General features: G+C 36.9%; 1 protein-coding gene across 1 annotated transcript in view; it reads left to right on the top strand.

Moving 5' to 3' along the window:
• LIN7A (lin-7 homolog A, crumbs cell polarity complex component) overlaps positions 1-15,335 on the top strand; it is a 144,599-nt gene that overhangs the window by 35,898 nt on the left and 93,366 nt on the right. The window lies entirely within an intron of this gene.

The following is a 15,335-nucleotide window of genomic DNA, read 5'->3' on the forward strand; positions in this document are numbered from 1 at the left end:
TATACTGCCTTGTAGTAATAACGTTCTCAACAAAATACATGTACTATTCACCATAACAACTTCTGCAAACATCAAGCTTCACTTTGCCCTCTAATTACCCCTTAAAGATATAGATAGCACCACACTGACCTCATCATACAACTCCTAAAGTAACTAAGAATATGGATGACAGTATGATATAGTAGTGATAAGTTAAAAGAGGAAACATTATTAAGGAGCTTCACAGCGGAATTATACATCAAAGTGTCAGTTTAGATAAAAATATTCATCCGTTTTCTAGCATAGGATGTATTTGAGGACAGGAAAAGTTAAATTTGTAGTTTCTTTATAACAAACTCTCTAAAACACCCAGACAACTTGATGGGGTGTCTTCTCAGCAATTTCCTGATAGGTTTTCTCTTCCAATTCCCTGAACACTATAAAAGGGAACTGGGATTTACTGATAATAATTACAGGGAAAAAAACTCTCAATTTTTACAATGCGCACGGGTGGAACACTGCCAATATAAAAGGTAGTTTGTTTTTTTATGTACTAAGCTATGGAAATACTACAATTGGCATATTTTTGTGCCTTGCATTTTAACATGCCAGACAATAATTATTTAACTCTTTTTGAGAGATCATTAAACGGATAAGAAATTATGGAAGAAAAGGTAAAATACATAGACTTCAAATTAAATTAAAGTTAAACTTGAAGCTCTGTTAATTGAGGTCATAGATGAAATGTAAATAACGAACAGTGTGGATGGACAGGATGGGAAGCTGGCAGTGCACTATTGAGTTATATCGTATTGCTAATCTGTTACATAGTTGTTTTATTTCATTCCTACAGTGTACTTCTAGTGTACTTAATTGGGTAGTGGATAAGTGCTTATCATATTCATTTTCTAAAAAAATGTGTCTGCATGTAAACTGTTGTAGTTCGGATGAGGTACTTTAAAATATCTTCCCTAGAGAGCTTAAAAAATGACTTCTCTAAAAATTTTCATGAGTGCTAATAAAATGAACTCCAGTCTATTTTCAAGTCACACCCTTTGGTTCTTTTCTGCTTCACTTAGACGATTATATTTGATCATTATAAAAAGATGGGATACAGTTCCTCAAATCCTCATCTTCTTAGAATTCCTATTTATAGGAATTCTAAATCTTGTCAAGTAGAGTTTGACATAGTATTGTTGTTAACTAGTGAATACAAATACTTATATAAATATAATATAAAAATTTTATTTAATACAATCAATTCTATTCAACAATCTTACAAGACATAACACATACTCTAAAATCAACTACACAATCAGCCATAAGAGAATCCTCAGCAAATTCAAAAAACCAGCATCATACCAACCACATTCTCAGACCACAGCACAATAAAAATAGAAATCAATACTAAGAAAATTGTTTGAAACCATAAAATTACATGGGAATTAACTTGATCCCTAATGACTTTCAGGTAAACAATGAAATTAAGGCAGAAATCAAGAAATTCTTTGAAACTAATGAGAACAAAGATATAACATACCAGAATCTCTAGGACACAGCTAAAGCAGTGTTAAGAGAGAATTTTATAGTGCTAAATACCCACATCAAAAAGTTAGAAAGATCTCAAATTAACAGCCTAACCTCACACCTAGAGTGACTAAAGAAACCAGAGCAAACCAACCCCAAAGCTAGCAGAAGACAAGAAATAACCAAATTCAGAACTGAACTGAAGGAAATTCAGACATGAAAAAACAGACAAAAGATCAACAAATTCAGCTTGTTTATTAAAAGAATGAATAAGATAGAGTACTACCTAGACCAATAAATAAGAAAACAGAGAAGATCCAAATAAACACAATTAGAAATGACAAAGGGGATGTTACTACCATCTCCACAGGAATACAAAAATCCCTCAGAGACTACTATGAACACCTCTATGCACACAAACTAGAAAACCTAGAGGAAAGGGATAAATTCCTAGAAATATACAACCTCCCAAGATTGAGCCAGGAACAAATTGAATCCCTGAACAGACCAATAGAAAGTTCTGAAGTTTAATCAGTAATACAAAGCATACCAACCAGAAAAAGCACAACATCAGATGGATTCATGACCAAATTCACCCAGACACATGAAGAACTGGTACCATTCCCACTGAAGCTATTCCCAAAAAAATGAAAAGGAGGGACTCCTCTCTAACTCATTCTATGAGGACTACATCATTCTGATACCAAAACCTGGCAGAAACACAACAACAAAAAGGAAAACTTCAGACCAAAACCTTAATACACATAGATGAAAAAATCCTCAACAAAATGTACACAAACTAAATCCAGCGGCACATCAAAAAGCTAATCCATCACGATTAAATAGGCTTTATCCCTGGATGCAAGATTGGTTCAAATGTACACAAATCAATAAATGTGATTCACCACATAAACAGAACTAAAAACACAAACCATATGATCATCTCAATAGATGAAGACAAGGCTTTTGATAAAATTAAATATCATTTCATGTTAAAAAACCTCCAACAAACTGGGCATTGAGGAAACGTACTTCAAAATAATAAGAGCCATCTATGAAAAACCCATAGCCTGTATCATACTGAATGGGCAAAAGCTGGAAGCATTCCCCTTGAAAATTAGAACAAGACAAAGAGGGCCTCTCACCACTCCTACTCACCATAGTACTAGATTAGCCAGAACAATGAGAAAAGAGAAAAAAAAGGCATACAAATTATGAAGAGAGGAAGTCAAACTATCCCTGTTTGCGGACTATATTTTCTATACCTAGAAAACCCCATAGTATGTGTGCAAAAGCTCTTTGATCTGATAAACAACTTCAGCAAAGTTTCAGAAAACAGAATCAATGTACAAAAATCAGTAACATTTCCACACACCAACAACATCCAAGCTGAGGGCCAAATCAAGAATGTCATCTCATTTACAATTGCCACAAAAAGAATAAAATATCTAGAAATATAGCTAACTAGGGATGCAAACAGATTTTTACAATCAGAATTACAAAATACTTCTCCAAGAAATCAGAGATGACATAAACTAATGGAAAAACATTTCATGCTCATGGATAGAAAGTTAAATGTTGTTAAAATGGCCATACTGCCCAAAGCCATTTACAGATTCAATTCTATCCTATCAAACTACCATTCTTCACAAAATCAGTAAAGGATATTTTTAAAATTCACATGGAACAAAAAAGAGCCCAAATAGCCAAGGCAATACTAAGCAAAACAAAAAACAAAAAGGCCACAAAGCTGGAGGCATCACAGTACCTGACTTCTAACTATACTACAAGGCTGTCGAAACCAAACAGCATGATAGTGGTACAAAAACAGACACATAGGCCAATGGAACAGAATAGAGAGCCCAAAAATAATGCTGCACACCAACAACCATCTGATCTTCAACAAAGCTGACAAAAACAAGCAATAGAGAAAGGACTTTCTGTTCAATAAATGGTGCTGTTATAACTGGCTAGGCATATAAAGATTGCAACTGGACCCCTTTCTTACGCCATACAAAAATCAACTTAAGATGGACCAAAGGCTTAGATATGAGACCTAAAACTTTAAAAACCCTGGAAGATAACCTAGAAAATAATCTTATATACGTAGGCTTGGCAAAGACTTCATGATAAAGATATCAAAAGCAATTGCAACAAAACCAAAAACTGACAAATGGGACCTAATTAACCTAAAAAACTTCAGCACAGCAGAAGAAACTATCAACACAGTAAAGAGATAACCTATAGAATCGAAGAAAATATTTGCAATATTTTGATTTTGCAAATAATAAATCAATATTTAATGTTTGATTTAATACAATCAATTCTATTCAAGAAGCAATTTTTTTTTAAGATAGTCTTTCTGTGTTACCCAGGCTGGAGTGCAGTGGCACAGTGCAACCTCCATCTCACTGCAACCTCTACCTCCCAGGTTCAGGCAATTCTCCCTCCTCAGCCTCCCGAGTAGCTCGGATTACAGGCACCTGCCACCATGCCGGCTAATTTTTGTATTTTTAGTAGAATGGGTTTTCACCATGTTGGCTGGGCTGGTCTCAAACTCCTGGGCTCAAGTGATACACCTGCCTTGGCCTCAGAAAGTGCTGAGATTACATGCATGAGCCACTGCATCCAACCCCTATGAACAATTTTTAAGTGTCAACAATTGTCAGGATTCTATACTGGACACTAAAATTAGTAGGAAAAGGTGCTCTAATATTTAGCATAAAGAGTACAGGCAGTAGATTGTTCAACTTCCTTCAGACATGCAAAAACGTTACAGTTTTGGAAACAAGAAAAAATAAGCCAATTTTACTGTGATTAGGAATAAGGCTATAATTGACTGCAATGATATAAAAACATAAGTGCAAGATTAAATAAAAAAGTGAGGTAAAAATACAGAAGGAAAGACATCAAATATAATAAAGAGGAGGAAAAAATGGCTGAAACAGGAGGAAAGGTTAAATTTTTGATTTCATGACATCTTGGGTAGTGGTAGGCAAATCAAACTTCAGTTTTAGCTACTTGGGAAAGAAAATAAGAAAAATTTTTTTTAATAAAAGGAAAGAAGACAAAGATAAAATGCTGAATATAGTTTCTAGAGAAACTGGGGATGCATTACGCACCTTAACCATGTAACAGCAATTGTTAAAGAAGGCTGTATTTTAAGTTTTGTATACTTAAAGATTTGTTCATTGGGTAAGTAATCAATTGCAAATGAAATAAGTACCTTCTTTTTCAGAGAATCTTTTAAGAACTGTAGTTTTTCATTTTGTGTCATATATTGTTCCCTTCATTGAAGTACGTTTGACAAACACTTTGAGCAATCAATGCCAGGATTTTATCATTACATAAATTCATGACTCTAGTTACTTGTCAGACTTTTTTTGTGATTCACTTCAGTGTTGTTCCAAATCCCATGATCATTTAGTTTTTGATAATAAATATAAAGTTGGATTTTTTTCAATATTATAATGAGTAAATTTTAAAAATTTGAGCACATTTAACTTGAACTGGTTCTTCCTTGGTTTTGCCAATTAGTCTGCATTTAAGGAACATGGCAAGTTGTTGGCAGATTAAAGCAGAGATGAGTGTCAGATGTACAGGACACATTGATTGTCATGGCTCATTAGTAACTTCTAAATTGACAGTTTCCTTTCATATCACAGTGATAGAAGTACAAAGTATTACTTACCATTTATCTTATGTTGTTGGTACATATGCGCTGCTGTATTAGATTTTAAACTGAGCATTATTTGGTAAAATTTTTAGGCACCTCAAAAAGCTAGTAATAAATCAATATTTCATGTGTATTATCTAAAATGCACTCTTAATGGGGACTTCTACAATACTGTGCAGGAAATACTGACCTATGGCTAGATATAGTTGTTTATATCTGTTCTACCTAAACCTTGGTTCCTCAAATATATGTCTTTAAAAAGAGGACATATAGTATCGTACCAAAGGATATTTGAGTTGCATAATTTGTTTCCTAAAATTTTACAATTTTTCTTCAAATATTGCCACTAATAGAACAGGAAGTGAGAACTCACAGGAGTAAAGGTTTAGGAAAAGACACAGATCTCATAAATAGGTCATATGGGAAGCACATTATATTAAAATCTCATTATACTTTTTTTTTTTTTAGACAGAGTCTTGCTCTGTTGCCCAGGCTAGAGTGCAGTGGTGTGATCTGAGCTCACTGTTACCTCTGCCACCAGATTTCAAGCAATTCTTCTGTCTCGGCCTCCCGAGTATCTGGGACTATAGGCACATGACACCACGCCAGGCTAATTTTTGTATTTTTAGTAGAGACAGGTTTTCAGCATCTTGGCCAGGCTGGTCTTGAACTTCTGACCTCGTGATCCACCCATCTCGGCCTCCCAAAGTGCTGGGATTACAGATGTTAGCCACTGTGCCCAGCTTATACTTATATTTTCATTTAGACCTCATAATAACTATATAAAGTTGATATTACCACATTTTATAGTTCCCACATCTCTCCAACTTTCAGGTCTTTACTCATATTCTCCAACTGCTTTGGTGCACTGATGAAGCATTTCACATAAGCCCTTATTGACCCAAATTTAGGAATCACATACAGAAATGAAGAGAATAATGGGAAAAAATGCTACTCTCTTATTGTTTTCTTTAAAAATAATTTTGTCTTCAGGATTCTTCTACCTCATTATTCTGGGTACTTATTAAATTTATTAACACTATCTACTTGTAGATAAGGCAACAGCCACAACTAATTATGAAGCACTGCTAAGACACATGACTATGTTCACTAATACATCATTTTTCTGCCTAAAATTCATTCTGTGGACACCCTCATCATATAGCTGTGCATGACCTTACGGTACTGATTCTTCTTCCACATATAGCTGTGCATGACCTTACGGTACTGATTCTTCTTCCACCCAGCTGCACTTTAAAGCTGGCCATGTCTTGTCATTCCCACTGCCACCATTCTAGTCTAAGCTTCCACCATCTCTTGCCAAGGCCACTATCATAGCCTATTTTCTAAATAGTTTCCTGCGTACACCCTTGGTCCATGATAATTGATATTCCAAACAACATTCATAGGGATGCTTATAAAATGTGAATCATTCACATCATTCTGCTGCTGAATACTCTCGAATGGCTTTGTCTGGCAATTCCACAAAAATCTAATCCACTAATAAAATCTTTGTCCAAAATCTGACTCCCATTTACTTGTCACACTTTGTCCCCTATCCCACAGTTTACTGGCACTGGTGTTTTCTGGCTTGTGAGAGCTGATTGCTAAATATTCAAGAGTTTTTCAAGCCATTGATATCATATTGGTAGCTTGAAATTGGCTGTGGTAGGAATATGTATACCACAGAAATCTGTAACTGCTACAAATCAGGACCAAATTTTGGTCTTTGTTTTTTTGTTTTGAAGAGCTAGTGTTATTTATTTACTAGCACACCACTGTTATTTTGCTTATTGCATTGATTACAGTGTTCCTCTGACACTGGTTTTGTCTGACCTTCCACATGTAGGCTTACTCCCGCACTTTAACATCTATCTCTGCCCTTTCTACTCTCCTGTCTGGACGCTCCTCCTTTGGATCTTCATATGGCTGACATTTCCAGTCTCAGTCCAAAGGTCATTTCCCAGGGTGGCTTCTATGACTATCTTAATCAAAAGACCACTGTAGGTTACTCCAGTATCTCTATAGCATCAATCTTATCCCTGAAACCTAGAAAAGCACCTTTAAAGTCACCTGCTCCCATGTCAGCTAGCTTGCATTTGTTGAAAGCCACAGAAAACCAAAGAGTGAAGCATATACTTTTCTCACAGACAAGAATCATGGGGTTGGACAGTTCAGGGCTAGTACAACCGCTCAGTGAGGACATTAGGCCTCAGTTCTTTCCTTCTTCCTTCTCCACCATCCTTAGCACATGGCAGTCATCTTCGTGATCACAAAATGGGAGTTTTACCACCAAGGCACTTCAAGGCATTATAACTGTCAAAAGAAAGGGGAAAGAGGAAGAACGCAAAGACAAAAATGCTGAAGGCCCATGCCAGCAGTTTGTCCATTTCAAAGGCCTTCTTGGAAGCCATACCCAGTGATTTTACACTTAAACAACTTGGCAAAATTGCAGTAGAATCTGGAAAAAGAAGCACATTCTCTTTTCAGTTTCTGTAGTAGAAGATGGCAAGGGATTAGAGGGTTGTGGATGGCTTTGAGATAGATAATTCATATTGTTAGCTTGAGTGCTCAGCACATTTTGTGGTATTAGTGAATAGTAACTTTAAATGAACCAGCTGCATCATTATCCAAGTTCCAGCTTTAGATGAGTCATAAGTCAAATTCCACAGTCTAAACGTCAATCGAGTTAATCAAAACTCATCATTAAAGAATGAAAAAATGATAATGGAACTCTTCTAGATGACAGTAAGCTCGTCCCTTTTAAATTCTAATATTTTTAAATTCCAATATTTTGTTCTTGTTTTGTTTATAATGTCCCAGCTATTTTGAAGGAAGTCTTTTGACAATGTGGCACTTCACTGTCAGGTAATTGATGATGATTTGATCATCTTTCAATGATCCAGTGTTATCAATATAAACATATTGGTAATACTATAATGTAACCTGAGACTTTCTGCAGTATTATGACCATCTACACAAGCTCACAATGGTCTATGTTGCTGTATTTAAAAAATATGTTTGCCATATCTTTATTATTTTATTTTGAATCCCTTTTCAGTGTCAGGTTAGAGGAATAAATAAGAGCACAGGCACTGGAATCAAACACAGCTAGTTTTGGATTCTGGCCTCTCCATTTGTTAGCTATATAGCTTTGGGCCAGATGATTCATCTTTCTGAAGCCTTAGTTGTTTTTATTTTAACTGTGTAGTATAAATAATAGTAATCTCTTGATATAATAGTAAAGATTTTACATGGTGATCTAAGTAAGACAAGTAGGCACTGAATAAATGATGGTCATTAACTCACTTTGTTCTGGACCATGTATTAAACACTCAGTGACCTGTAGAGTGCATTTGTGAACCACTTCCTGCATCAGGATCATCTGAGACGAGTACTGAAACACTGCCTCTATTTTTTAAAAAAAGTTTCAATTTTTAATATCCCCTTATCTGCAGTTTTGCTTTCTGCAGTTTCACTTTCCAAACTTTCAATTACCCTCAGTCAATCGCAATCCAAAATTATTAAATAGAAAATTCTAGAAATAAGCAATTCATAAATTTTAAATTGTGCACCATTATGAGTAGTATGATGAAAATCTTGCACCATCACACTCCATTCTGCCTGAATTCTCCCTTTGTCTGGCGTATCCATACAGTAGCCACTTAGGAGCCTTCTCAGTTACCAGCTCAACTGTCACAGTATCACAGTGCTTATGTTCAAGCAACTATTATTTTACTTAATAATGGCCACAAAGTGCAAGAACAGTGATGCTGGCAATTCGGATATACCAAAGAGAACCCATAAAGTGCTTCCTTTAAGTAAAAAAGGTGAGGAGTTGGGGAGGGATAGCATGGGGAGAAATGCCAGATATAGGTGAAGGGGAGGGAGGCAGCAAATCATACTGCCACGTATGCACCTATGCAACAATCTTGCATGTTTTTCACATGTACCCCAAATCCTAAAATGCAATAAAAAAAAAATAAAATAAAATAAAAATAAATTTTAAAAAATGCAAAAAAAAAAAAAAAAGGTGAAACAGGTCGACTTAATATGGAAAGAAAAAAAAAGTCAGATGCCGAGGTCACTAAGATCTACTGTAAGAATGAATCTTCTATCCATGAAATTGTGAAAAAGGAAAAAGAAATTCATGCCAGTTTAGCTGTTGTACCTTAAACTGCAAGTTATGGCCACAGTGTGTGATAAGTGCTTAGTTACAATGGAAAGGCATTAAATTTATGAGTAGAAAATATGAACAGAATCATATTTTGATAGATGACATTTGAGTTCAGTACTAGCTGTGAAATCTTGGAATGTACTCCCCGAGGATAAGGGAAAACTACTAAATGGTTCAGGGGTAAAATTGTATGTTAACTAAAAGTTAAGAACCTCAAGCAAGAACTTGTTGATCAGATTAGCTTAGAGAACAAGTTCCTGGAATATTTTAAGTATTTGGATTCCTGAGCCACATCTCAGATGGACCCCAGATTCTAGCACCATTTTGCTTAGATTCATATCCTAGCTCTACTACTTAACAAGTTCTTTCTTTGGAGAAGTAATTTTAACTCTATGGATCTCAGTTTTCTCCTCTACAAAACAGGGATAATAATAGTACCTACCTTGAAGTGCTGTTAAGAAAAGTAAAATGTTTAGAACAAGGACATAATAAATGCTATATGTGACAGTAATTAGTACTATAAGTAACATTGACAGTAATTAGTACTAGAAGTAACATGAGAATTCCCAGTGTGTACCTCAGGGCTAGACATCAGTGATTCACAACATGACTATAGATTATAATCACTGGTGCCTTAAAATCCTGATTCCTGGGTCATTCCCCAGAGCAAGGAAGTCAGAAATACAGGTATATATGGGGAAGTAAGATCCAGGTATCTGTGTTTTTAGGGCTCCCAGGTAATTCGACTGGGCAACGAAGGCTAAGAACCACTCGAGGCTATCATTTAAAAACTCTCCAGGTGATTCTGATGATCACTGAATGCTACCTGTGAGAGTTATACTGATAAATAGAATAAAGGTGAATCTTTATTGAGGCGAGGAAGATTAAGAACTCAGCCTCTGACCAAGAAAGCCTGCAGTACAAAGCTGTGGTAGAAGTACAGAATGTCAAAGAAAAAGCTTCTAAAAGTAAAGCCATGATTGAAATAAAAATAATAGACACAGGGTTTAGAATCACTCAGATCTAGACTCCAAACCCAGATTTCCTACTTGTTAGTGAATTATTTAAACTCTCTCTAAGTCTCAATATTTCATTTGCATTATAAGGATTGTTATAAGGATAAAATGGGTTAAAAATGCAAAGCTCTTAGCATACAATGACCCCGACATCATAGATGTTCAGTAAAAGTTTCCTACAGTTATTATTGCTTTTAGAAGTAAGGATTAATGGAATGGGGAGTATGAGGGAGGGTAAAGGGGCAAGTGTAATATGCAAGTATTTGCCTTATGCATCGAGAGAGTGGTATTCATCAGAGTTGCAGACAGTAGGAGGAGGTTCTAGGGAAAAAAAAATCTTTCTTGCTTTCGTTGTTCTTATCCGGCAGCCTCCCCAGTCTTTATCTAATATTCCTCTTGATCTGGGTTGTACTAGTAAACTGCAACTTCTATGTTACTAATCAAATGTGATAGAAGAGTTTCATAAAACAAGCATGAGGAGGTTCTGAACAAGAACCTTAAGGAAACTGTTATAAATAAACCACACACACTTTATTCCAACAGATTTAAGAATAAAAGTATTTTGCTGACTCAAAGCGTTCTTTGCTTCCTTCTAGAACCTGGCCTTGCAGATTTCTGATAGTCTTACAGCACTTAAGGGAATCAGAATTCTGTTTAAAACTCCAGTCTCATGTCCATTTCTTACTCCCACCTATTTGTTTCCAGAACGGCTAGGCCTGGCTGGAGGAACTTGATCTCCCCCACTTCTGGTTTTCAGACTTCCTTTGGCTTTTGCCACCTGCTGTGTATCCCTGATACTATACTGCAAGACTCCCTTGGAGGGGTCCCTGCAAGATGGTTTAAGGGGTACCTGCAAGATGTTTAAGGGGTACCCCAAGATGGTTTAAGGGGTACTCCCAAGATGCTTTAGGCTCCAGTGGGCACTGCTTTTCAGCTGTCTCCCTCTGCTCAGACAGAGAGGGCAAGTGGGTCACCAAGTTCATTGCCTATGCCACCAGGAAAGAGATGCTAGTCTCCCTTCTTTCAGGCACACCCAGTAGCTACAATTGTTCGTGTCAGAACCTTCTTTACTTAGTTGTTGGAAGAGAAGCAAAAGACCCAGTACTGTCTCAAATTAATGATGTAACAATTCTTGAATTTTCTCTCATCTCCTAGTGACCTCTTACAAGGACTGGGAAAGGCCTGTGGTCAGCTCAGACCATAACAGGGTCAGCTCAGCTTTTATAAGTCTTAATGGAGACATGTCTGGTTTCCTTGATGGCTCTTTTTTGAGTAATACTTTTCTCAGCTCTCGATGGTCTTAGAAATCATGTGGAAACTAAAAACAGGAAATTAAAAAACCAACAACTTGTTTAGTAGATCCTACTCCTAGAAATTTCGAGTTAATTGATCTGGGGTAGTAGTCAGGTAAAAAACTTCACAGGTGATTCCAATGAGCACCTTTGCTAACAACCTCCTTAACACTAATTGCTGTCATCTGTGGGCTGTTATGACTAATTCTGAAACTGCTCAAAGAATCCCATTCAGTACCATGTTACACACCGTATTAAAGAGTAATAGAGAGTACAAGAGTTCCTGGAATTCTGGAATGAAAGAAATCTAAAAAAAAAAAAAAATCATTTCGTTCACTTTTCTCTCTCTGGGGTCTGTAAACTAACCATTAGAAAATCACTTTGAGCATGTGCTTACAAGGCATACTCCTGGGCCTCATTCTCACATCTCCTGAATTAACATCTCTCAAATGGGGTGAGGATTAGGCACCTGCATTTCAATAAGCACTCTGGATGATTCTTAAACACATTCATGTTTAGAACCAATAATCTGTAGCAGAGGTTCTCAAACCTAGCTTCATATTAGAATCACATAGTGGCTTTAAAAAATGCCCATGCGAACTAGAGCAGTGGTCTCAACCTTGGCTGCACTTTAGCATCACCTGAAGGACTTTAAAAAGCCCCATGCTCAGCCCCACACTCTGTGCCAATCACATCAGAAACTCTCCAGGTGCAACCGACCGAGGCATTCGTGTTTTCTAAAGCTCTCCGGTTGATTCTAATACGCAGTTAGGGTTGAGAACCACTGTTCTGCAGATTCTGGCTTCATTTGTTTGGCATGGGTCTCGGGCATTAATAGCTTCTAAATGCACCCTAGATAATTTCAATGCACAGCCCAGATTGAGAACCACTAAATATTCAGGTTAGTGTCATTTTCAATTTTTCTGGACTTTCCCCAGTGTCGTCTCTAATACTCTTCAGGCTGCAGATTTAGGCTTGCCTTTTTCTCCTAGCCCAGATCCAAGCAAGGCTTCACCAAGGCTGATCTGGACTAGATTCACGAGAAGTTATAGGTCCACGCAGACACAGACATCTAACATCTGACTTCTGAGCCAGTCTCATCAATTAATCCATCATTCATTCAAAAAATGTGCATTAAACACTTAATATTTGTTAGGTACTCTGCATTTCAGGAACAGGGATGATAGGTGCCAAGACATAGAGCGATGGAATTCTGTGAATGCAATAAGATATTTCGTTCCTGACATCTGAAGAAGTGTATACATTCATGGAGATAAAGGAGGGAGACGTGCATGCAAACAGCGGGTAGTGACTATTAAAATAGATGGGTGAACAAAGAATTGTAGAAATGCAGACATGTTAGCAACTGAAGCTGCTTCGGAGAGTCAGAGAAGACATTGTTGAGAAGATGATTTTTAAGCCAAGTCTGCCCTTATATGGCCTTAAACACTCACCACGATGTGATTTCTCTCTCCACTTATCTCTTGCTACTCTCGCCCTGTTTCAGCTTTCGCTATAATAAACGCCTTTCATTTCTTTGAATATCCCACACTCTCTTAGCAAGCCTTTGATCTGCATTTATTCCCTTTGTCTTGAATATTCTTTCCTCTTTCTCCACTTACACCTCCTACCTAGGACTCTGCTTAGCAGTTATTTCCACAAATAGATCGTCCCTAACTTCTTTGATGATGATAACTGTCTTTGTTATACATCCATAGACAAGCCCATAGTGCTTCATTTATAGAACACGCCAACTTTATTGCATGTCTATGACCCCTTCCCCTTAAGCCTGTGAGTTCCATGGAAGCAAGAGAAAGGGCTGTCTCCTGCACACAGCCAAAGGCTAGCAGTACTGTGTGAATAAATGAATTGCATTTCAGGGACAGGGGATGATATGTGCCAAGACATAGAGGTGTGGAATTCTGTGACATGTACTAGAAATAGCGAAAATTTTCCATGGCCCAGCTGTAGGATGGACAGGAGGAGGTGTTCTGAGATGAGCGAGAAGTTGGCTGTTAAGGTCCTTATATGTAACCCTAAGTGCTCTGAACTTTACTCTGTAGAGAGTGGGAAGCCAGGGAAGGTTTTATGTGCAGGAAAATAATAATTAGGTTTACCATTCAAGGCCATTACTGTGGAAGCAATGTGGCAGATGGACTGAAAAAGAAGACTAATTTAAAGGAGATAGGTTAGATGTTCCAGTACTGCAAGTGAGAAATGATGAAGACTTCCCTGAGAGTGAAGGGGCTCTTTTCAAAAGGCAATTCCAATATAGAATCTACCGCACCTGCCGACTATCTGCATGCAGGAGGGAGTGTGAAAGACACCATAGTTTAGCTTGAGAGGATGGCTTGTCTGGGGGAAGTAATTAATGGAAATATGGAAAAAAAGGAAGAGAAGAGTGAGTTTTAGGGGAATTGTTATTGTTGTTGTTTTAGAGATAGGGTCTCACTTTGTCTCCTAGGCTGGAGTCCAGTGGTGTAATCATGGCTTACTACAGCCTAGGTAGAGTATTTTTTGCAGTTAGAAATGCATAAAATCTCAACTAGGTACTTTATTGATTGTGGGAGTGTCTGGCATTGTCCAATTGACTATGTAGACTTCCCGTTTGTGTACTGAAAGATAGACCTTGGAAACTGGAAGTGTCACATTGATTTAATGATTTATGCTACTTTGGCCCACTACTGGCAATCAAAATGACTATTTCAAAAACAGTCTCCCTCAAAGTCACTTTTTGTTATTTTATTCAGTTAGATACATACACCTATGCTAACCCCTCCCAGATTCTGAAGTGCTAACAATTTTATTATAGGTGGCTATGCTATTATATTTCTTTCTCATTAGATTGCAAGCTTTGAAAGCAAGTATCATATTCTTGTTAAGCTGGCCCGAAGCATTAATAACAGAAACTCAAATTACTAGATGGATGGGTAAATGGATAAATTTATAAGCTGATGGCAGGGATGTAGGACGCTTTCTGGTGCTGGGCACCTAGGAATCAAAAACCTCATGCCCTATAACATAAAATTTTAATTGGCTTTTCAGTGAGTTATTAATTGCAACAACAAGGGTAGAAGAGATCACCCATAAGAATTTTTAAATAGATTTTTATTGTATTATTTTCTCTTGGCAATATGAAATAATCCAGGGAATTTTAAGGTTTATGGCTATAAAGACTATACGTTTCTCAATACATTAACCTTTGAAATTGTCAAGTGAAAGAGAAGCATTTAAAATAATTGCTATTGCTTAGTAATGTTCTAAAGGCTGGTAGTAGGTTCTAAAGGCTGGTAGGTGGGTGCATGATCAGTCTTTTGTTTTAGGAAGATAATTTTGTGGACTGCATGAAGAGTCTGGAGGAGAAGAAATAATTCCAATTGGACGAGGAGAGATGACGAGGGTCTGGAATAATGCAATGGCGGTGAAATGGAAAGATTCCATTAACTTTATTCACTGTAATATACCATACCCTGAGGATACAATGGTGACCAAACCAGACAAGTTCCCATCCTGAAGGAGTTTATGGACAAACTGGGGAGATGCACATCAATCCATTCATCATACTAATACATGTAATGTTGCCACTGTGACAAATGAAATGAGAAAGGAAAGGTCAACCTGAAAAGAAGCATCTCAGAGGTAAAATTGACATAATTAGTTTGGTTGTT

This window comes from Aotus nancymaae, unplaced genomic scaffold (assembly GCF_030222135.1).
Source record: "Aotus nancymaae isolate 86718 unplaced genomic scaffold, 86718_ANA_hifiasm-v0.15.2.pri h1tg000016l, whole genome shotgun sequence".
NCBI lineage: Eukaryota > Metazoa > Chordata > Mammalia > Primates > Aotidae > Aotus > Aotus nancymaae.